Source organism: Paramormyrops kingsleyae, chromosome 4 (assembly GCF_048594095.1).
Source record: "Paramormyrops kingsleyae isolate MSU_618 chromosome 4, PKINGS_0.4, whole genome shotgun sequence".
Taxonomy (NCBI): domain Eukaryota; kingdom Metazoa; phylum Chordata; class Actinopteri; order Osteoglossiformes; family Mormyridae; genus Paramormyrops; species Paramormyrops kingsleyae.
The window spans coordinates 1662236-1686194 of NC_132800.1; the positions used below are offsets into that span (position 1 = coordinate 1662236).

A 23959-nucleotide genomic window follows, 5' to 3' on the forward strand; every position below is an offset into this window, starting at 1 on the left:
ACTTCACTGCAGACCCAGTGGGGGGGGAGCACCATCTAGGGGTGTAAATCACAGCTTTCCTCGCGATACGATACAGTATCGATTCCTTAAGCCAACGGTTTGATTTTTTTTGATACCTCAGAAATTCCCACGATACGATACGATTCGATTCAGTTCGATACCGGGGATAGTAGTCGAAATGATGAAATTTCACACAATCCTTTACATTTCAATGGATTAAAAAAGGCAAATATAATTGCATTTTATCATATTTTATTGGGAACTGTAAACAAAATCTAGTGTAGTCAAGTATGTCCCATAAATCAAGCAAAATAAAGTGCAATAAGGTAAAAATAAAAACTTTGGATGGATGTAGATTAACATGGTGACTAATTTTTATTTTGAATCAAGTCTTCTCCAGACAAATACAAAAGTGTAACAAAAAGTATGTCCATAACTGTCATGACCTGCTCCTATGACCCTCTCGTGTGCTAGAGGCTTCTTACTTGGTCCAGCTCCCACATTCATTTTTATATCCTTTCTTAAGTTTAGTAGAAATAAATTGGAGGCTAACTAGGCGACTCGGTAGTTTGCAGCAGCTGGCGCGGTTGAACGCTTCATCCATCCTCTATTTTTTATGCCATACGATCTACCCACACTACCTTTGCAATCGAGCAGTAGATCGCGATTGACGTATTGGGCACCGCTGGTGTAGACCATGTATACGACGGAGTGGATCATGAAAACAATACTGGAACAGACCAGAAAATAATAACGCATGTATCGATATTAATGCGGTCACATCGATGCATCGGATTGTTTGCCGTTGAATCGATATATCGATACGATACAAATCGATGTATTGTTGCACCCCTAGTACCATCCCACATTCCTTTCCTGCCTCCTATGTTCACTGTAGACCGAGTGTGGTGCGTCATCCCACATTCCTTTCTTGCCTCCTCACTTCACTGCAGACCCAGTGGGGGCGCCATCCCGCACATCTTTCCTGCCTCCTCTCTTCACTGCAGACCCAATGGGGGGTGCCATCACACATGTCTTTTCTGCCTCCACTCTTCACTGCAGACCCAGTGGGGGTGCCATCCCCCATGTCTTTCCTGCCTCCTCACTTCACTGCAGACCCAGTGGGGGGCGCCATCCCACATTCCTTTCTTGCTTCCTCACTTCACCGCAGACCTAGTGGGGGCGCCATCCCCCATGTCTTTCTTGCCTCCACTCTTCACTGCAGACCCAGTGGGGGTGCCATCCCCCATGTCTTTCCTGCCTCCTCACTTCACTGCAGACCCAGTGGGGGGCGCCATCCCACATTCCTTTCTTGCTTCCCCTCTTCACTGCAGACCCAGTGGGGGTGCCATCCCCCATGTCTTTCTTGCCTCCCCTCTTCACTGCAGACCCAGTGGGGGTACCATCCCGCACGTCTTTTCTGCCTCCTCTCTTCACTGCAGACCCAGTGGGGGCGCCATCCCGCACATCTTTCTTGCCTCCTCTCTTCACTGCAGACCCAGTGGGGGTGCCCTTTTGTGGTCCCACACTACCAGGTAATGCATCAATCACTGCTCATGTTCCACTGTCTCCCAGGAAACCGACAGTCCTGAAACACACCCCCAAGCCTGCTTCCGTGATCCGTTCGGCTGACGGCGATTAGACAGTGACAGCCAGGGTGCCCTCAGTCTCATGCCAGTGCTGGCCAGTGCTAACATTTGTTTTATGGCTCCGCAGTGAAAAGATAAACATGCTTCTGCACTGTAACCAGCAATACTGCTGTATCTCTGCCTGATGAAATATGAATAAGCTCTCCAAAGGAGAACCGTAAACATCTCATTCCCTGATTGTGAGGTGGGGGCTGGCTGTCTCTTGTCAGAATGTATCGCAAGTGACTGCGTGAGGTCCCAGTTTCTCTCTCTTAAATGCACAGGCCGTGACCCTGACCCTGGTCTCTGCTGATGCTCTCGCGCCATCTGACATCTCATCTGATTCCCATTGTCCTGATGCTGAAAGGTCTCCCTTCCTTTACTGTCCTCCTTGCTCATAGCTGTAGCCCAACAAGTACACCATTGTGTTAACAATGCAAAAATCATGGGTTCAAATCCCTAGGCAGCTAACATAAATTATAACCTTTTCCCTCTACTCAAGGGGCATCAGGTAAATGCAAATATATAAGGTGCTAAACTGTGATGCATATGACAGTCAGTGAACTGCACGTGATCGGTCACTTACCTGCAGAGCCCCGTCCCTAATCCAATCATGTGACCACCAGCACACATACAATAAAAAAATATACATTTATATAGTCATTTTTGTTTCAATTTATAAAATGCTATTTTTTTCTTTAAGTCTCTGGTACCGTATGTATTTCTCAAGTGATGTCAGTTACAGACTCATTCTCATTGGTTGACAATTGACTGTTAACGCGGCGATCCGTGTTCTGTCTCTGGGAACATGCCACTAAGCCCTTTTCAGGGCGTGTGACTCATTCCAGGTGCTGCTTGACATTTGTGTTCCGTGTAGATGAGTCAGAGGCAGAAGGGTTCAGAAATGCCCAAAGGCAAAGAGATCACAGCCCATCATGATGGGGGGGGGGGGATCTCACAACATCAGAACATCCCAAGCCCAGAGAGAAGGCAGGACAATGGAAGGCTGGCTATCGGCAAGATTGTGAATGGTGGTCTGCTGCTCCTGAGGTGGGGTAGTGAAGGCTTGGCAGGGAGTGGCGGTGGGCAGACAGTATGATGACCGAGAGAGTGGGCAGTACTTAACAGTCAATTGTCAACCAAAGACAATGAGTCTGTAACTGACATCACCTGAGAAATATATACAGTACCAGAGACTTAAAGAAAAATTGCATTTTATACATTGAAAAGGAATTACTAAATAAATATATATATTTTTTTTTATTGTATGTCGGCTGGTGGTCACATGATCGGATTATGGGTGGGGGCTGGGCAGGTAAGTGACCATTCACATGCAGTTCACTGACTGTCACAGTTTAGCACCTTTTAGTCCATTGTTTCCTAAATGGAGTGAAACACCACTTGCACAACAATTCTACATTTTTTCCCACTGTTATATGGAAAAAAAAGCCAATTTTGTAAATGGAAATCGCCCATTGTGACACAGGAGGCAATTAAAAGCACTGTGTGTGCATCAGTGCTGTGTGAGTCTCTGGCTCTGGTAGGCCCTGCTCAGAGCGAGGGCGAGTGGAACATGACAGTCCCAGGTCAGAACTGGAGTCACCGGATCTCATTTTGATGGCCATAAGACCCACCACCACAAAAACCAATAAAACCAGGCCTAGTGCTGTGAAAGGGTCACAGCTTGCACCCCGAAGAGCACAAATGAAAGTATCAGGACCATTTCCGTAAGGAAGGCACCCTCTTCCCCAGAACACACATCATCCTGGCGGTGGAATTAACCTTTTCCAAAGGCTGGACTTGGCTTTAAATGTTAGCGGTGGTGACCCCCCCCCCATTAGATATGTGTGCCTAGTGTAAAAAAATAAAATAATATTTTCGAAAAGTAAGAAACCGACACTGAATGGGGCCGCCCATTTCGGCTGGGAATCAGATAGGGCGCTTGTAGATAAAAGCCAGGGGTCTTTATCTCACCGAGTGGCTTTGTGGAACCTTCCGGCTCGCGGCATCTGCCAAGCACAGGACGTGGGGGTGGGGGACAAGGCAGCCATCGCGCTCGTCGATCTCGGCGGGCTGGCGTCTCCCCGCTGTTTACGGGAAGAAAAACAGCACCTGACCTTTAAGGCGATGGCAGATGCCTCTAGCCTCTCACGCTAAACATTAGCATTCCTGTTACAGAGGCGAGGAGGCCCAAGATGCCACCGAACGAGCTTCAGCGAGAAGCCGTCCAGCAAAACGACGGTTCCCGCGGAGCGCCGGCGTCGAGCAGCATGTGACATTTAATCTCGGTAAACAGAGGCAAGCAGCGAGTCGCTTGCCACTCAAATGAGCGTGTACTTACAGTGCAGTGCCCCTGTTTCCAGCAGCCCCGCCAGGGCCCAGAAAAGCTCAAAAACCAGCCACCCCCCTGACTCTCCCATCTGGGCAAGGCTGGAGAGCAGTCACCATCTCCTGCAGCATTTTCCAGGAATCGGGAAGACTGTAAACGCAGAGGCACGAGCGTGAACATGCACAGTACACTGTGGCATTTCCAGTTCCACTGGTCATTATCATTGAATAATAGGTCAGACCCCAGTGCTCCCCCTAATGGAGAGAGCAGAGCGGCGTGTTCTGTAGACCTGCACGCCCCCTACGAGATGCACGACCCGCTCCTTCCGCAGACACGGGTGTTGACAGGATGGACGGTAAATAATGCATGGACATTTACCTTTTAATATTTCAGAGCGGAATAAAAAAACAATCTGGTAAACGGAGCGGAATTAAAACGTCCTGGCAGTTTTTTTAATGCATCTGCATGATTTTAAGATGTTCTTCACGTTTGTCTATCCTTGACCGGTGGAAGGAGATCGGGAAGACCTCTTTCGGGTTAATGTGGGGGTCCCTGGAGGGGCACCAAAGCTTCACTGGATAAAGCTGTAGCATCATTCCAAGAGAGTCACAGCTCATTAATAAAGGCCACATTTCCATGCCAGAATTCTTAAGGTGCTGCTCTCGGCAGCCACTAATTAATGCAATCAGAGGTCTCTGAGTGGCACCACTTTCCTGTGAGATTAGCATCGACCAGGAGCGGGAGTTCACTCGCTCAGTTCACAGCGAGTATGGATTTCCAGTTAGAGGACTCCGAACTGCTGATGTCATTAAAAAATAAAATGTAAATAAAATCAGAGCAGGGGCTCGGACTCTGGTGCAATTCTTCCACTCTTTGCAACCCTGTCAGCTTTAAGGAAGGGCCAGGTCTCTGGGGCGGAGGGGTGCGAATTCAAAGATGGGTGATGCTGCCCCCTGTGGCAGCACAAGGGAACAAGCAGCTCGGTCTTGCTACATGAGTGACCGGGAGCAAAGGGACCGACCTGTAGGCGCTTGCGGAGCTAATCAGGGGACAGAGATGGAGCAGGAGCAGCGATCAGTGATGGGTGTGAGATACAGCTTCATTAACCGTCTACAAGGTCCCACATTTTTCTCCCCCCTAAATCCTCGGTGACCATGACAGAGTGAACATGTTTTTCTTTACTGTACATCAATAGAAATGCCATATTATATCAGGAACACTTCTTGAATGGGATGAGGGGTAATTAATCCTGCCCCCTCCCTTCCACTGACCGCAGCCCCAAATTATCCCCAGAACAGTTGCCCTGGAACAACAGGGGTCAGACATACATGTAAGCCTCAGCCCATGGTGACATCACACCCACGGCAGAGAATGAATGATTCATTTTGGGGTGGGGTCCTCTTTTATGGCCAGTAGAACACACACACACACACACACACACACACACGCATTAACCTACACATACTCATTAACGTGCATAGACACGCACACATATTAACATATACACACATGCACACGCACACAAGCATTAACGTACATACACACACTTACAGAACTTCCACATGGCGTTTCCTCACATTCGCCCCAGTAATGAAAAACCGACACGGAAGCAGCCAGGACATGGCAGCCCGGACTTGAGTTTGCGGTTTTAAACACCGGCATTTTCCTGGGGCAGCTACCTCAGCCCAAGGAGCTGCAGGGAAAGCGCGACTGTGCGCGCCGCGAGATAAAACGATGACATAGAGAGGTACAATGCTGTTCTTTTAGTATCATGATAACACGAGGCCATAATACAACAACAACAGCAATAATAATAATAAATGGGAGCATCGCGTTAAAGGTAAAGACGACTGTTGCAAGGAGTCCGCAAGTTTCCCGTACGACACGAAAGGGGTTTTGCTGTTGAACCTTGAAACTTAGGCTGTCAGAGTCGTCTATGCGAAACACAAATATTTGGGTATGAACTGGCTCTGTATATAAAGCCGGCAAGAGAACTAATAATAATAATAATAATAATAATAATAATAATAATAATAATAATGATGATGAGCATACGGCACACGGTTCCACACCATTGCAGCCAGGCTCATTGCTGTCACGCGTGTAATAATACCTCTCAGTCTGTTCTTATCTTTTACAGTACCTTCACAGCTCTCCGGCTCTTTTCTACATGTCGAAACAACCAGCGGCGGAAACGGGCATTTAAAGAGACCTCCGTGTTTTTTTTTTTTTTTGTCTTTTTTTATTCTTAATAATAACATTATTATTTTATTTTTGGTGGTGGGTGGGGTGGTCATTACGTAGATTCAGAAAAGGGAGGGCGCTGCATTGAAAAAAAAGGAAAATGGTGGAGACAAACAGAGAGCCCCGTGAGTGAGATCTGCGGAATGGTGCGGAGCGGCAGCCGCCGGCTGGAGCTGCGCGGCCTCGCTGGGCTTCCCCTGTGCGCATCGCTGCGAGTCACATGACCCGTCCGGAGGCTGAGGCTGACAGAAAAGCGCTCCGCTCCAGCCGCCACCGCCATACTCTATTTTATACCATATCATTTTTATCGCAACATTTTACTCCCGCTCGGTGAGTACCTTTCCGATGGCGTTTTTGTACACACATTTTTGTCTTTTTAATTATATTTTTTATGTTTTTCCTCCCCCTTTTCCTGGTGTTGAGAAATGAGACATTGAAGTGGTTGTTTTTAGCGTTTTTTAATCCAGGCTCCAAGTTTTTAGCTTGCAGTGATGCTGAATCGCGGGTGCTGATATCGGGGTAGCGTCCGTCGCTGGAAAAAAATGCGCGTTTGCAGCCTTGTAAAGAATAATGCAACTGGTTTTTATGCAAGCGGGTGGCAGTTTGATATTTTTAAAGCATGTCTACTTGTGGGGTTTTTACATATTTTTCTTTTACGTTTTCTGTCGTTCTGACTTTTGCTGTGGCTGTGCTTTGCTTTGTATTTTACAGTGTTGTTTCTCAGAGTTTTGTGATTTTGCGAGTCCCTGCTTTTAATTTTACTTGTTTTCTTTAAGAGAATCCTTTTCAAACCTGGTGATATTTTAACATGAAACTTTTCTTCAGGGTTATTCGCACCAAAAGTTGTTTCTTTTTGTTTTTTCTTTTGCCTTTCATTTTTCTATTGACTATACTTTTGCAGATTTGAGTATCGAATATTTTTGGATGTTATAATTTTTTTCGAATTAGTTGTTGCAAGTCGGTGGCGGAGAAGTGATCTTGGGGGAAAATCGTTGTGTTTTTGGTGTCCTTATCAAAGAAGATGAACGACCAGTTTCCCTTTGCAGGTATATGTTAAAGGACGCGTAATTTACCGTCGTAAAAACAACACTTTTTTCATTACAATAAAATCGAGCGAGTGCCAAAATTTTAATCTGTGGCTGCTTTATTTTTCTGAATGGGGGAAAATGCACGACACACGTTAGTGGGTGCATTTGTGAGGGAGGGGTGCGTAATGTCTTTAGTTGTCACCTCTTTCGGGGGACGGATTTGTTGGTGTCGTAGTGCACACGCACTGTACCGGGTGGCCGATTACTTGGTAAAGTTGATTTATTTTGCGTCGTTATGGTAGCGTGCACAGGATGCTGATCATCGGGTAGTGTGAGAAATGACGTCTGGCTCAGACATTGTCATCTCTCCATCGCAGATGATGCGCTGCTGCCGAATCATTAGGGAGTCTCTGCAAGTGCATGTCCCGGTTTTCCGTAATAAAGACGTATCTGGGGCTCGCCCTGCATGGCCGTCCGGGCTCCCGATCGTGCGGCTGTGGTATTTTTAGCATCTGACATGGAGGTGAGAGTAAGAAGCCGACAGTTTGACGGAAGTGTGATCGGGGCGGTATCGCGTGAAACGCCGGGTGCGATGGGCGGCCGGTGCGCCACTGAGCTGGGGAGACTGGACCCCGGTGCTGTAATGTGGTTATTAAACGCTTACTAGCGACACATCGACGTTTAATAGAAATTAATACCATTGCCAGGGTGTGAGAAATCCCCTTTATCCACCTGGCCTGTATGGACAGTGAATCTGACATTTACGTGCTTCTGTACCTATGCACCGCACTAATGCGATAGATCAGTTTTTTAGTCACACAGTACTAAATATATGCCATACGGACTGAAAGACTGTGATAGCTATTTTTGAACACGCAAATAATTCTAAAAAAGCACTGCAAGCAGCTACATTTAGATATCGTATACTTGCAATCTTTCTGTTGGTTTTGGCATATAAGTGGCGTCGCTTAAAGTTCGTTTAGACTGTGTGTACCGCGTTGATGTTTACTGGAGGTAAACAGTAACGGCTTAATTACTTTTTCATTGATCTGTAGCATGGCAGCCATATGCTGGAATTTACTTACCGGCATATTACCTCACGCTCTGCGTAATGACACTAATCCTTTGTTTATTCATTATCTCCATTCACGTGCAACCATTGTCATAAAAATTTGATTCCTTCCAGTTGTCTGTAGGTTTGTGGTATTAGCAGAATGCCTTATTAAATGGCAAACGTATAATTGTGTCTTTAGACGTCGATTTCACGTTTGTTTTACCGAATCATCGTTGGTCAAATTGCTTGCTTCAAATACTTGCAGCTTTTGATGCTAGATGATAATAGTAGCGTTTCATGCCATGGCCACTAGCCAGGTTTTTAGGAATCAACTCACGGTTTTAGGCACAAGTGTTTTCAAATGGAGTGAGAAAGAACTAGCAAAACTTGCATGGCCTGTAAATTTACCCTGTTCTATCTCATACATGTTTATTTCTCTTTGTAATCAGTGACACCAATACACTGTGTTAATTCCTCCAAACGTCAAACAGCTCTTGAGCTCTATTCGGAATGTTTCGCAAAACCGCAGAGGCAATACTCAATAGTACATGTGTTTATTCGACTCCCTGCCACCCTCTGTCCCCCAGTGACAGTCCCTTAGATGTGACCTGGTGCTGGTAAAGGCAGTCATATAGGACCAAGGGGGAATAGGGTCCAGTTCTAAGAGGACATGCATAAAATTAAAAGATTTAGTGAAGTCATCTAGGAGTCTGACAGTTTTAGGTTGAAATTTAGATGAATTTTTTGAAAACAATTGGAGATTTCGTTGATGTAGGACCGCGTGGTAGTACCAGCTACCTAATACATCAGTGACCCCCCCCCCCCCCCCCTTTCAGGACAATCCCAGCACCACGAGGAGCACTTCTGAGGAGAAATGCAGAGTCTTATATGGAGAATCGCACCCTGCATCATGGATAAACCAGGTGTGGGTCTCGTTAGATTACCTTCAGGCTGTGGCTAAATTTAGTTTCTTTATGTCCGATGGGCGGCAGTGGCCAGGGCTCCGCCCCCCAGGGTAGGTGCACTTTGGATAAACTTCCCTCACATCCCATCTCCAATGCTGTTACTGTACCTTGATGTTTTATTTTTTTTTGCTCTCCCTAGGTTTTGAATGCTGTGTAACTGCTATGTTTAGAGGTACAATGAGAAAATAACAAGTCCAAAATAAGACTGAAATTCCCCCGGCACCCCCCCAGGTGGTCTGGAACTGTTGGCGCAAACAGCACCACTTTTTGCCCGCTTACTCGCCCCCTTCTGCCGCATGCCGCTAATCACGTGATCGGTCTCTTTCCCCGGCCACACCAGGCTGCGGTCTGTCGACATGAATCTCCACTGCAGCCACTAGATTATGACGCTTATAAATATATGTCTCTATCCGCTTGCATTTATCGTGTTCATGCACTGCGGCTTATCCGTGGAGGTGCCGGGTGTTTTTTCCATAACGGCACTGCACTCTTTGAACAGTGAGTCCTGAAGACTTACTTGCCTATCGCAATGTTACGTAACTGCAGAAGTCTAAATTACATACACCTTCATAAACTCCCAGGAGTCTGAGGGGATACGAAGTTCTAGAACCGCATTCTGTTACAAATTGGCAGTGGAATGTTTAAAAGTTCCACTTGTGTTCTGGAATGTCCTTTCCCTACATTCCAAGGTCACTGAAGCCAGCTTCCACATTAAAGAGCTGGGCTGTGCCCCTCCCCCCCCCCCCCCCCTTCCCATCCTCCCCCCCTCGCCTCAGTGTGCAAAAACGAGCCTCTATCAAAGGCCTTTGAAGAGCGCTGTTGTTACCTTGGTTAGTCGCGGCAAGGGGCAAAATGCAACAGAACAAATAAAAAGGCGAAGAATGTTCCGAGAGAGACGGGCTGCCGCCGTGCTGCAATTTGTTGTGCTTTGAGCAGCAGCCACCGCAGCTCTGATCTCCTGCGGCCCCACGGAAAAACCTCTAATCGTGTTTTGATTGCAAAATCTTCACGCGAAGGGTTTCCGTTGTGCGCCCAGAGCAGTGATGCAACATCAGAAGTCCATGATAACTTTTTTAGGATCCCCTCCCCCACGTCTTAGGTGCCTGCACCCCCCCCCCCCCCCCCACCCTTACGTGTGTGAACCGCACCCCATTCTGCAGCAAGGTTGTGCTTGATGTCACACCTGCTCTTAAGCCTTGCTATTCACAGTCCTCTCTGTCTGTAGTCCGCTGTAATAAAACCTCACATTCAGGCAGGGACTCTTCCACTGGTCAGCTTCTAGAACACTCTGCTTACTCGACAACAGGAAATATCAAAAGTAAGACATTAAAACACTTCCTCACGTATCATTATGTGAACATAAACAGCTCACATCCAGTTAAATGTGCTTTGCTTACCCTTCACTGGGCTCGTAATTCCACCAACTTCCTGATCTGTCACATAATGACTATAATCTGGACAATCAAACACTCACACCAAGACATTATGTTGACCTGTTTGAATAATAGTTATAATTGACTTAAATGGATCCCCATTAATGACCATGTAGGCTGTGTGAAGCTTGCAGTTGAATGGGGTATCTTGTGGACAAAACATGTAATTACAGAATTATCTTGGCATAACGGATCGATGGAAACAGCCGGGGTGTCATCGCAGCGTGGCCCAGCGCGGTCAGTTGATCGATGCGGCAGCTGCATGCTCGAGTTTAGCGATTTTATGACGTGATATCCAGAGTGACTCTGTTGATACGCACAGAGGGAACTACAAAATGCTGCCGGCTTCGTGAGACGGGAAATTGGCCAAAGTGAGGATAATACCCGCAGATTCTCAGTCTTCATGAGTCTCCGTGAGGCATCTGTCATCCCACACCTTCAGTACCCGCCCCCAAAGTGGCAGGGGAGAGGACACATATTTCCACCTCCCCTAAATGGCACAGACATCAAGGCCAGTCTAAGCTATGGAGTTCAGGCTGGCCATGATGTTCAACATCTGCTTTTTCTTCTTGGTTGCTGCTGGATTCCGTTAACAAGCAAATTTCTTTACTGAATGTGATAGATCTACTGAGCATGTTGGGAATTGTTCATTAGCAGCCCTTCTGATTTTCCCACATTTTCCCTACAGCTCCAAATCTGGTGATTCTTTTTTATCTCGTAGTTGTTCTTTGTAACACTTCTGAGCCTGTTACAGGAATTCTAAAGCCCTGCTTTTTCATCCCAGGAAAATGATCCAGTGCAGAATAATCAGACAATTGTCAAGCCTTCCACAATTTCTGCTCTCCCCAAAGGTCATATCTCGGCAAATTAGCATGACAGATAACTTAAAAGGATAGAGCCAGTCCATCAGTGCTTTGTCAGGCAGGCCAGTACAGGTGCCTCTCTCCAGAACTCTATGATCTCGAAATCCAGAGGAGCGCAACCAAATTAATTAATAAAGAAGAAGCTGGTGGAGACTGTATTCCTAGGGATGGGGGCAGAATGTCCTAGATAGAGTTAAAAACCCCACCAAGGTTTGGGGGGGGGGAAGCCGGGATTGGCTGAAACGTGTCCCCCGGAAGATCCAGGTCCTCGCTGAGCAGGCCAGGCCAGCAGAGCAGCAGGTTGAAGGGCGACCGGCAGGGAGAAAAAGCTTGGTGTTGCTCTGAAGTGATTGCCAAAGACTCAATGGGGTCCTGAAGTGCCAGAGAGTGCCTAGAATAATGCCTGATCTGACGTGGACTGCATGCAGGTCACATAAAAAACACAAACACCTTCAAAAATGAAAAAGCGTATTTAATTATTGATTTTAGAGAGCATCACTTTTTGTACCTCTAAGGCCAAGCTCAGAACAACATCAGAAGTTGAGAGACAGAAAAAAAAAACCCAACTGTCCATAAAAAATGTCAGCTCAAACCAGGACCTCCACATCTGATGCACTGATCCAAATGGTCTGTCCGGCGCCGGATCATGGGTCTCCCTCCCCTGTGAACCCATCCTTCTGCTGCCGTGGCGACGGCCAGGGCAGTGCAACCAGCCACCACTAACTCCTCTACAGTTGAGCTTAGCGAAGCGTATGACGGAAGAGCCTGTGTGATTTTAATGTGCTTCGCTACGTGTCGAGACGGTAGGGGGACGTTATTAAGAACAATCCCATTGAGGCAAATGTATTTTCAGCTTTTTTTCTAGAGCTATATTAACAAGCAGCAATGAGTCACGGATGAGAGCGGAGGAATTCGGCGAATGCCAGCACGTGGCGTCCTACCGAGAGCAGCCGTCTGTAATCGCCACCGCCAAGTTTCCCGGCTTAATCATTGCTCCTCGTCAACTTAATGAGCATTTCTGTGCCCGTGTTAGGCAATTAGCTGTGTACTGGATTGGTATTTTTGTGCTATATCTTTTTCTTTGGTGTATATATTTCTATAAGTAGATAATTGCTGCAGTGTTTGGTTATTAAAATCCGACGGCAGGGCTTCTTGACCAGCTGGCAGCAAAATGAAATGAGTTTGGCTGCTGGGAATTTCCAAATGCCAGTGGTGGTTGTGTGCAGCGAGGCTGAGGTCTGAAAGCGCGTCAGGGAAGTGAGATCAGGGGCCACGCTTTCAGGCCATGCTTCTCTGCTTCTGGTGAATGTGGCCCCTTAGTGAGCCCAGGCGTCAGGCATTCCTGCAGAACACGTGCTTAGGGGTTGCTCAGCTGCTACTGTCATGTAAACAGCTGGCCAGGCTGGTCCCATGCAAATTCAGCACTATAAGCAACACCATTAAAGAGCGGGAGAGGCTGCCTCGGGACGACAGACAGTGCCATTAAGGGTTATAGAGGGGGAGCCTGCCTCAGGACCACAGACAGTGATATTAAGGGCTATAGGGTGGCAGAGCCTGCTTCAGGACCACGGACAGTGACATTAAGGCTTATAGTGTGGGGGAGCTTGCTTCAGGACCATGGACAGTGCCATCATGGCTTATAGAGGGGGAGCCTGCTTCAGGACCACGGACAGTGCCATCATGGCTTATAGGGCAGGGGAGCCTGCTTCAGGACCACAGACAGTGCCATCATGGCTTATAGGGCAGGGGAGCCTGCTTCAGGACCACGGACAGTGTCATCATGGCTTATAGGGCAGGGGAGCCTGCTTCAGGACCACAGACAGTGCCATTAAGGCTTATAGTGTGGGGCAGCCTGCTTCAGGACCATGGACAGTGCCATCATGGCTTATAGAGGGGGAGCCTGCTTCAGGACCATGGACAGTGCCATCGGGGCTTATAGAGGGGGAGCCTGCTTCAGGACCATGGACAGTGCCATCATGGCTTATAGAGGGGGAGCCTGCTTCAGGACCATGGACAGTGCCATCATGGCTTATAGAGGGGGGGCCAGTTTAGGACCACAGACAGTGCCATTACGGCTTATAGTGTGTGGGGAGCCTGCTTCTGTACCCTTGTACTGTATATCACACCCAGGGCTGTGCTGTGATAGAGCAGCGAATGCATTACCTACTGTAGTTATCCATGGCTCATCCTTCTGTCTGTTTTGCGTACAATGTGTGCCGGATGCCTGGTCACACCCCCTGTTCATATGGCTCCTGATACACGCCCACCTCACTCACAGTGACTGTCAGGGTACTCTTACAGGCGTCTGTACGTGATGTACGTGTATTCAGACGTCAATGCCTTTGAAAGGCGCACAGCATCACACACTGTGTGTCCTACGCTCGCTCATCCAGCTCTGTGGTAATTATGGATGCATCATTAGCCCGGGAGATTTATATCAAGATATATACATAGATGTCAGCTGATAGTAAATCATCTCCTACATATTTATTTCCTCTGACTCGGAACGCATATACCTTGCCGTCTAAAGCAGCCCCGATCAAATCATGATTCACTCCTGGAATCAATTTCACAGCCTGTTTTCAGAAGCTGCATGCCCCCACCCCCACAAAAAATAAATAAAATGCAGCTGAATGCAATTTCCAAAAAAAAATTATCTCAATGGGTATAGACATGATATTTCCATGTGTCCGTCCCCCCTCCCCCATTTTGTTACATTTGCTGCAGAAAATCTCATCACCGCTTTTTAAAATTCAAGGATGGAGCCACAGGTTTCTGTAGAAGAGAAGGACAAGCAAGACTGGCAATGCTAATTATGCACCAATACAGAGAGAATTACAGTAAGGCAGAAACAAGCCTCTGTAATATACAGCGAGTGTTTTGGTATGTAAATCCTAATGTGACTTTGGTACCCAAACTGACTACAAGTCACTTTAATCAACAGCCTATCCTCTGACGACGATGATTATGGGTGCTGCTGATGATGATCTATGCCCTTTTCATGAGTTTAATGTTTATATGGCACCTTTTATAACAGAGTCACCCCAAGGCACTTGGCAAGAATGGGTGGCGATCCATTACAACATTTATACATATATGCTGTTTATCGTTAGTCATAGAACCAACACAGCCTGAATGGATGTGACATCCACAACCCCCCCCCCCCCCCCCGCACCCCCAACGTCTTAGACTGACTGGCATGTTTACTCACTCCTGTCTTACTCCCTCTCACCCCCTCATCCTCCCTCTCATTCATCCTCTCCAGCGACGGGAGATGAAGGCTCATGCAGGATGGGGGCGAAGGGGTGGTTAAATGCAATCAGCCATCCCTAGCTCAATATTTGCCTGTTGGTAGGGTTGGGGGTGAAAGGAAGGGGGGTGGGTTAGGTCATATTGACTCGAGTGGCTTTCATTTGGCAGGCATCAATGGCGATGGGGGGGGGATCCTCACTGTGTGGCAGGACCTGCGCAAGGCCAGGCATCACAGGGGTGATAATCATGAAATCGGAGGGAGAAATGACCCATCGGGCTCTGTGTAAAGAAGCCACGGTCCTTCAAAGTGGTGAAGGGGAGGTGTGGGATGCTTTGGCATGGGGGGGGGGGAGGTTCTGTTTGATGCAAGTAGAAGGATCTAGACATGTAGAGGAGATCGAGTGGCAAAAGGATGAAATTCGATATTGAGTTTGCTCTAAAAATACCCAGTGCAAACCAGCAGACTAAAGGGAAATATTCAGGCTGTCCTTTGGGTTAGCATAGCGCATGGGTTAGCCTAGTACATGGGTTAGCCTAGCCCTTGGGTTAGCATAGCACTTGAGTTAGCCTGGCAAAATGCTCAGGTTAGTGTACAGATTTAGATAGGTTATTGTTTGAGTTAGCATATCACTTAGTCTACAGCTAAGGGTGACCATACTTCACCTTTTTTCTTGGACTTGCCCTCTTTTTTGAGATCTAAATTGCCTGAAATGTCCAGGATTTGGTTTCATTCTGACATTTGCTTTCAGCAGTCAGAATACTGTCTGTGTTTGATGCCTCTTTTTCTGCCCTGTCTCCAGTGTCCACTTTTTGCAAAGCAAAATATGGTCACCCTACTGTAGCTTTGTTTTGTTTGGATTAGCATATAGCCCTGGTTAGCGCATTGCTTGGGTTAGCATATCGCTTGGATTGTCGTATATCTCTGGTTAGCATATTTCTTGGGTTAGCGTAACTCTGGTCAGTGTTTCGCTGCTTAGTGTATCATTAATAAATCGCTTCGGTTAGCATATGAATTAGCTTGCCCTATCGCTTGGACTCACGTGTCACTGGGGTGGCATTTTTTTCATATTAGCAAATTGCTTGGGTTAGCATACTGTTTGAACTTGCTGTACATTCTACTCTAGTTTGTTGGGCTTAGGAATAACCAGAGTATGACTGGATCCATCATTTCTTAAAGAAGATCAATTTCAGGTCTGTTTCTGACTTTTAAATGCCATTCAAGTTTTTATTATTTATTAGCGTAGATGATAGGTAACAGAGGTCCGCCCATTGGTGCTTTCATGGGTCGGTGAGCTGGGGCCCTCTCATCGCACCGCTAGCTCTAGCACATTAAAAACCAGGTTGAGCCGGATTTTAAACATCCTGCGCATGTATGAGTGAAGCCCATCTGCTCTCTCGCAATTTCAGTGCCTACCAGCCCCTGTTAATTTCAGCATATCTGTAGCAATAATTATAATTAGACCTGCAATTATTCCAAGTTCTGCCATCGGACAAGGGTATTATTATTCCATGAATAAAACCGTTCTTGGCCCCTTCCCTTAATTCAGAAAATTATGCTTTTAGACGTTTAATGCTGCACTGACGAGAGAGAGGGAGAGGGAGGGAGACACACAGAGAGGTACAGGAAATAGAGGGTTATTGTGATGCTATTTAGTGCCCTTTCATCCATAATAAGGAGGAAACATCTTATATCGTCAAGGAAACACCAAAGTTTTCAATACGGATTTTGTGTCTCAGAATGTAAACGGACGTAAATGAACCCAGTCGTACTGCATCTGGTCCTGAGGATCCCAGCCGGAGTAGCGTCCAATCCATTCTTGTGGCACCAAGGCCGTTGCCGTGATGTCGTCATCGAGGTCGTCGTCACGGGTGACTTGGGTACCGCATGGGTGCTAATCCTTGCTAACGTCCCTTAGCCGTTCTTAGCCTCCCTATCTGCTTTTCCTGTATGAGCCCTAACGCTCCCAGCACGCAGCCACGAGAATCTCCTTTAATTAACGCCCTAACGTCTCCCTATTGATTTCCCGTTGGAGGAAATCAAGGCGCTTAGCCACACACACTGCCAGCGCCCAAGGCCATCGCTCTGCCTTTGTTACTCACTTATGTTTGTGTCTCTGTTTGATTTGATTCATTTCCGTCTCTTAGCCCCCTGGCCCAGATAGGGAGCGAGATTGCCTCATGAATACGGTGATTTGCCTCCTTCTGAAGAGCGCCGGTGTCGTCCCACAGTCCATTATGGCAGCCTAGCAGACGGCCCCACGTGATCACAGCGCAGTGGCCCTCGAAGGGCCTCTTTAAGAGTGCTTTTTCGTTATCCCCTTTCTCTGCTCCTTATTTCACGGCCCGTGGCCTTTTTGGTAGCCCGGAACATTGCGCCAAGGCCCCAGGATCGAGCTTTGAGGCTCCTCCCTGAAGATCCCGCCCCTATTGCCACCGAAGCGGATCGTGGTCATCTCTCAGGTTTTCCCCATACCGCCATGCGTCTCCATTTACAGGTTAGCGTTACGCGGTTTGTTGAAATGACATCGACTTCACCGGCGACAGGAAGAGAGGGGGTGTGTGTTTTATGGCTTGTGACTGGCAGCACGGTGCCGTGCTTATACTGGTTTTACTGGGCGGATAAGACATGATTATCCTCCTCCTTACACTGCCTTCCCTCCCCCCCCTGCACATCTTTTCCTTTCTTCTCCCTATTTCACACATTGTTACCTCATCCCTCTCTTCCTGTCCCTCTTCCATTTTTATCCCTCCATTCTCCTGATCCCTTCATACCCTCTTAGTCCTTTTTGGCCCACCATTCTTCCTTCATCCCTCCTTCCTCCATTCTAACCCCCTCCTTCTTTTCATTTTTTCCTCTTCTCTTCTTTTCCTCCGGAGACTTGTCTCTTTATTTATTCAGGATGCTTGCCGGTTCCATCCCCCCCTTACTTGTCTGCCAGTCTGCTCTTGTTCCCCCCCCCCCCCCCCCCACCCACCGCACTCTCAAAAGGCGCCCGCTTGCCCGGAATTGATTGTGCGACGACAGAGCTCGTTATCCGCAACTAATTAATCGCCCGTCTGATTACGAGTGAAAGGAGGGACAGCGGATCGGCCGAGAAGGGCACTGGGATTTCACAACATTCCGTTTCGCTTGCAACAAGGGCCTTGAATGAAAAACCCATTTAGATTCAGCCCGTCCTGCCTCGGCACTGACGGATCCCGAAAGTGCCCCCCCCCCCAACTTGACAACAATATCCAAGTAATTAACTAATCAAGCACGCCAATTATGTATTTAAATAAAGTTAATTGTAGCAGCTGTTTAGACACTGGTTTAAAACAGGCAAAAGAATTAGCCCCGTGTGACAGCGAGGCTGTCTGTGTTCCGAAGCCGTGTGTCCTTTTATAATGAGGTCAGGCCAAATGGACCATTGTTTTACCATTCGGACTGGAGGGAAGCAAAGCAGACGGTCCCCAATTAAGGCCACGGCGCCGTCGTCGTAATGCATCTTAAATGGCCGCCTTCTTTTGCTTTGTTTTCCACATGCCTGCTTGCATGAGCTTAATCCCATAAATATTTGACACGTGCAATGGATTAAAGGTAGAAAATAGTCAACAAGTAAACAGCCGTCCTACGTGCGCATTTGTTAAGGCCACATCAGGCAGTCACGGCACCGCTTGGCGCATTTAGGACTGGTAAAGTACAGGCTCAGACCCTAACAGGGGCAGGTGTGTTTCTCCACTGATATTAGGTGTTGAGCACAGAATTACTCCATTAAACACCCAGTTGGTGTTATGGTTAGATCCCTTAATAGAATTTACTCCATGAGACCGCAGAATCCAAATGACACAATGTTCTGTGAAGGCCACCAGCGAACGGAGTGGCTACAGGCTATCAGGAGACACAAGCCAGCCAGGTTTAGATGTTATGCCCGTGGGGCTTCTGGCTCCCAAGGGGCTGTCCAATCATCTCGCAGCTACATGTGTTACCCAGCAGCGTCCTGGTTCCAGCATTTGGGAATGTTCCATTCTGCCAGAAGGGGTGGAGTCCTTTCCGACCAGAGCTTTTCTGCCAGCTCTCCTTTGTAATCTGCACGGCTACAGCAGGTGGGTTTTACTTCGGACCACCTCTAGAACGGGGGGAGATTTCCCCTGCTACAGGGGCTCCCGCTGCAGTGTCAAAGCTAACGCTGCTAAAACCGCTAACGGCTCCAAGCCCTCCTCCCGAAGTGCCCTGGACTGGAGGTGTGTGTGTGCCTGTCTGTCTGTCTCCCTCCAAAAAGGACCACACATTTCTTCTTACCAGTGAGACACGCGGCTGCATGCTAATACTTCCCCCCCCCCCCACCCCCCTTGGCTTGTCCAAAGCAGTTTTTAAAATGAAGATATGATACAGGGTTCCTGAATCTATTAACACTGTATGGTTTAAGCGGTGACTGGTACATCACTTGTGTGATGTCCCGGACAGTGCTGCACAGCCCATGTCTCCCGCCCATGTCTCCCGCCATGGGCTGTGTGGCCACCCCCATCCCCTGGAAAGTAGGGTCAGACTTATTTCCCTGTAGGACATCTCTGATGGGACCCAAAGCTCACATGGACCCTGTTTTTAAACTGGGAACACCATGACCCAGCCACAGCCACTTCATGAATAATTCATTAGCACTAAACCAAACCAGGCAACGTTGAGCTGAGAGAATTGCAGTGGGGCAATTCGCTGCAATGCAGGCACCCAGAACGGACAGCCTCCAGCGAGGACCTCCTCAGTCCGATTGGCTGCAGCTCCGGCCCCCAGTGTTGACTAATCGCAATAACATTTAAGGATTTATAGTTCCATTAATATCTGTCTGACTGCAGACCAGTTAACCAATGTGGTTAAGTTCTGATACATACACCGTATATGCACGCTGCATGAATGATTATAAGAAAGGGGAGCAAATAATCAACACTCCTTCCACAAACTTCCTGACCACCTCTGCCCACAAATATCGAGGATAAAGTTTATGTAAGTCTGTGTGTTTGAAAGCCTTAAGGGGAGAGTGAGGTGTCAGAGGTCACATGACTCCATCATCCTCAGGATTTCAGCTTCTCTGTGCTGCTGGGTGCTGAGTCAGAGCGTTTTTGTTGTCAATATGCTAGCTGTGGGATCCTTCTTCAATTTAGCCTTGTCGCCCTCACAGTTTGCATGGTAAGGAGGTACAGCTTAATAGCATTGATCTTAACAGAACCATAAACCTTATTTAGCAGTTTATTAACAGTAATAGAAATCAACTCCACAACTACCCTAGGTGCAAGTGGTGCAGGCGTGAAGCATGATGGAAAAAAAAAGCCGTTGCAGCATTTGGGCGACTTGCTGCTGCCCCGTGTTTGCTTGGCTTTTTGTTTATTTATTCCCCGTTCGTCTATCCATCACGGTGTCGCCTGGAACAGCTTGGGTGGAGTCCATGCCTGGGGCTGGATGCTGCCGACTCATTAATTCTCATTATATTCCCTCTCTGTGCAAATGCTGTCTGTTGTTTGTGTTTTCCGTCTGTAAATAAGTTAGGGGTGCTTTCCTTTTTCTCCCTCTCTTGTTTGCGTTTGGAAAATTAAAAAGCCATTTTGTGCACGGACGCTGGAGCGGCTGCCTGAGACTCCTTTCTCCCTCCCACCACTCAAGATCGACAGGGGACGATCCGGGAGGCTGAGTGTGCAGCCGTGAATTATTCACATGGCAGTCGTTATGCGGGACTCCAGCCGCCGAGTGGATCCTGGCCGGTCACAGAGTCACACAAATCAGCCAAAGACCCAGAACTTTCCGGGAGGTGGTGGGTGGTGGAGGAGCAGTGATTAACAGCATCTATGCTTCTCCTGCGCCTCCTCCTATGCTCCTCCTGCCCTCCTCCAGGACCTGCATGGCCCGTAAGCGATCAGCAGAATGAATAATCTTATTCTCGCTGGTGCTTAATCAGCCGCGCGGGCTGAATCCTTCACCGCTGACCCATGATAAAGGGGGCCAAGAGGAAGGCTGAAAAATGCCCCCCTGCCTTTTTCAGTTGAGCTCCATTCATCAAGGGGAGGGGCTCCGTTTTGTCTCCTGTTAGCGCGCCCTTACCAGTATTGCCACCACCGACTTTCACCGCCGGCTCGTCACGTTAAATCCCAAGGAGGAACTAAGACTGCTAAATAGAACAGCTCCCCTGGTGGCTGCAGATGGTATTTCAGCCTAGTGGATGAATGTCCAGATGGCTGGTGGATATAAGGTAGAATTGGGGATAAATGGAACAATTATGAACTGCCCCCCCCCCCCACCCCAAAAAAAAAATCTACCGCGGTAAACTCCCCACCCCCTTGACTCTTAGAATAGATGATTTTGTGTCTGGCTGTTATCACCTGCATGTATTAGTGCCTTAAAGCGTGGCTGCAGAGTAAGAAAAGAATAATCCAATTGGGATGCAGCGGTTCTCATTTCAAGGCACTGGTGAGCGGCGAGTGTCGGCTTCACGTTCCTGTCGCTTTGGGGTTGGGTGCCGAGCCGGGATAGGGCAGGGGGAATTTAAAAAAAGGACTGATTGACAGACGGAAGGTCCTTCGGGGTGAGATCATCATTAAATTGCATTTCTGCGGCACTCCCAAAGCCTCCTGGCCCGCTGTTCCCGCCGCAGACAGTGCTGCTTTGATGCTTGCTGTTTGTGCGTGCCGGTCTGCGCGTGTGCACTGCGTGCTCGCGCGTGTGTGGAATTAGACGCGCATGCAAATATTCCTAAGTGAGAATGGCTGAGGAGCAGAAGTGCGTGGTATGAATATCCAAATCCTCACACTTTGCTGGGATTTTCACTGTTTTTTTTTGCCAAGGAAAACATCCATTCTTACATCCTAATTAGTTTGAAAGTCTGAGAATTTATATTGTGCCTCGCATTAAACTCTGCAGCTTATCGCACCTAATTAAAGGCCTTTTTGACGAGCCGGGGCAGTTTGGCACTAAGCCTGGTTCATACTCGGATTAGTGACATAAGAATTTTTTTTTTAAAGAAATAATTGGATATTTTTTTTTACGCATTATTGATTTGCTGGGCAGAGTCCTTTATGCACTTTAATTTGCGACTACACACTTACCTATCTGGAAGAAGCTGATTAATCGGCTTAAGGTACAATGGCAGTGTGCCTCAAGCCCTTGCAGAAATCCTCTAACCTCTAACGGTGCCTTCTGCTCATGCAAGACCAGGCCCAAAGTGTCCATGTGACTGGATAACCTGACACATGGGGTTACCTAATTTATTGATAGGCTCCCAAGCTACCCTTACACTCCATCATGATCATTTCCTCATAATTACTAAGCTTAAAGACTTTTCTAGATGAGTGATGTTTCTACCACTGCAGTACTGGGAGCAGGTTGTATTGGGAAGGTGCTGTACATGCAGAACGTTAGGTCCCAACTAATGTGTTGTGAGGCTGGGTACAGCTGGTGAGGGAGGTCCTTCACCATCTGTAAGGCAGGTGAGGGAGGTCCATCACCATCTGTAAGGCTGCTGAGGGAGGTCCATCACCATCTGTAAGGCTGTTGAGGGAGGTCCATCATCATCTGTAAGGCTGGTGTGGGAAGTCCATCACCAACTGTAAGGCTGCTCAGAGAGGTCCATCACCATCTGTAAGGCTGTTGAGGGAGGTCCATCATCATCTGTAAGGCTGGTCTGGGAGGTCCATCACCATCTGTAAGGGTGGTGTGGGAGGTCCATCACCATCTGTAAGGCTGCTGAGGGAGGTCCATCATCATCTGTAAGGCTGTTGAGGGAGGTCCATCATCATCTGTAAGGCTGATGTGGGAGGTCCATCACCATCTGTAAGGCTGGTGTGGGAGGTCCATCACCATCTGTAAGGCTGCTGAGGGAGGTCCATCATCATCTGTAAGGCTGTTGAGGGAGGTCCATCATCATCTGTAAGGCTGGTGTGGGAGGTCCATCACCAACTGTAAGGCTGCTCAGAGAGGTCCATCTCCATCTGTAAGGCTGGCGAGGGAGGTCTATCTCCATCTGTAAGGCTGGCGAGGGAGGTCCATCACCATCTGTAAGGCTGCTGAGGGAGGTCCATCACCATCTGTAAGGTTGCTGAGGGTGGTCCATCACCATCTGCAAGGTTGCTGAGGGTGGTCCATCACCATCTGTAAGGTTGCTGAGGGTGGTCCATCATCATCTGTAAGGCTGCTGAGGTAGGTCCATCTCCATCTGTAAGGCTGGTGAAGGAGGTCCATCATCATCTGTAAGGCTGGTGAGGGAGGTCCATCACCATCTGTAAGGCTGGTGTGGGAAGTCCATCATCATCTGTAAGGCTGGTGTGGGAGGTCCATCACCAATTGTAAGGCTGCTGAGGGAGGTCCATCACCATCTGTAAGGCTGCTGAGGGAGGTCCATCACCATCTGTAAGGCTGGTGAGGGAGGTCCATCACCAACTGTAAGGCTGCTGAGGGAGGTCCATCACCATCTGTAAGGCTGGTGAGGGAGGTCCATCACCATCTGTAAGGCTGCTGAGGGAGGTCCATCACCATCTGTAAGGCTGCTGAGGGTGGTCCATCACCATCTTTAAGGCTCGTGAAGGAGGTCCATCACCATCTGTAAGGCTGCTGAGGGAGGTCCATCACCATCTGTAAGGCTGCTGAGGGAGGTCCATCACTAACTGTAAGGCTGGTGAGGGAGGTCCATCACCATCTGTAAGGCTGGTGAGGGAGGTCCATCACCATCTGTAAGGCTGGTGAGGGAGGTCCATCACCACCTGTAAGGCTGCTGAGGGAGGTCCATCACCACCTGTAAGGCTGCTGAGGGAGGTCCATCACCATCTGTAAGGCTGCTGAGGGAGGTTCATCACCATCTGCAAGGCAGGTGAGGGCGCGCCATCATCACCTCCAAACGAAGCACATCTGACATGGCCTATGAAAAAGCCTGCCTCTTATGTGAAATCACACCATTTCTAGTTCCGTGTCCTTTCATGGCCTCCCACTTTCCATGCTTTATTTCGGTCTTACAATTTAGCCGCATCATGGAAGAAAAAGAGAGAGAGGGGGAGTGTGAGAAATTGCACAGAAAAGTATTCCCCCCATTACGGCAAAATGGAGAAATGGTCTCACTCCCAGTGGCGAGGAGATGGGACTTAACGGCCAGCCGCTGTTTATCCCTCCGGTTTTCAGACTGAAAGATACAAGATTCCCCCAGGATTGGGC

General features: G+C 48.1%; 1 protein-coding gene across 3 annotated transcripts in view; it reads left to right on the top strand.

Annotated features, from left to right (window-relative positions):
* The first annotated feature begins 6331 nt into the window (after positions 1-6331).
* The window catches only part of LOC111835148 (RNA-binding Raly-like protein), a 92044-nt gene continuing 74416 nt past the window's right edge, over positions 6332-23959 (top strand). The window contains exon 1 of one of the 3 annotated variants that reach the window (XM_023795140.2): positions 6332-6531. The gene's annotated coding sequence lies outside the window, so the exon portion shown is untranslated. Of the gene's footprint in view, positions 6532-6623; positions 7248-23959 lie in introns of those variants that run through there. The other 2 variants (XM_023795138.2, XM_023795139.2) reach the window with 2 other exon arrangements.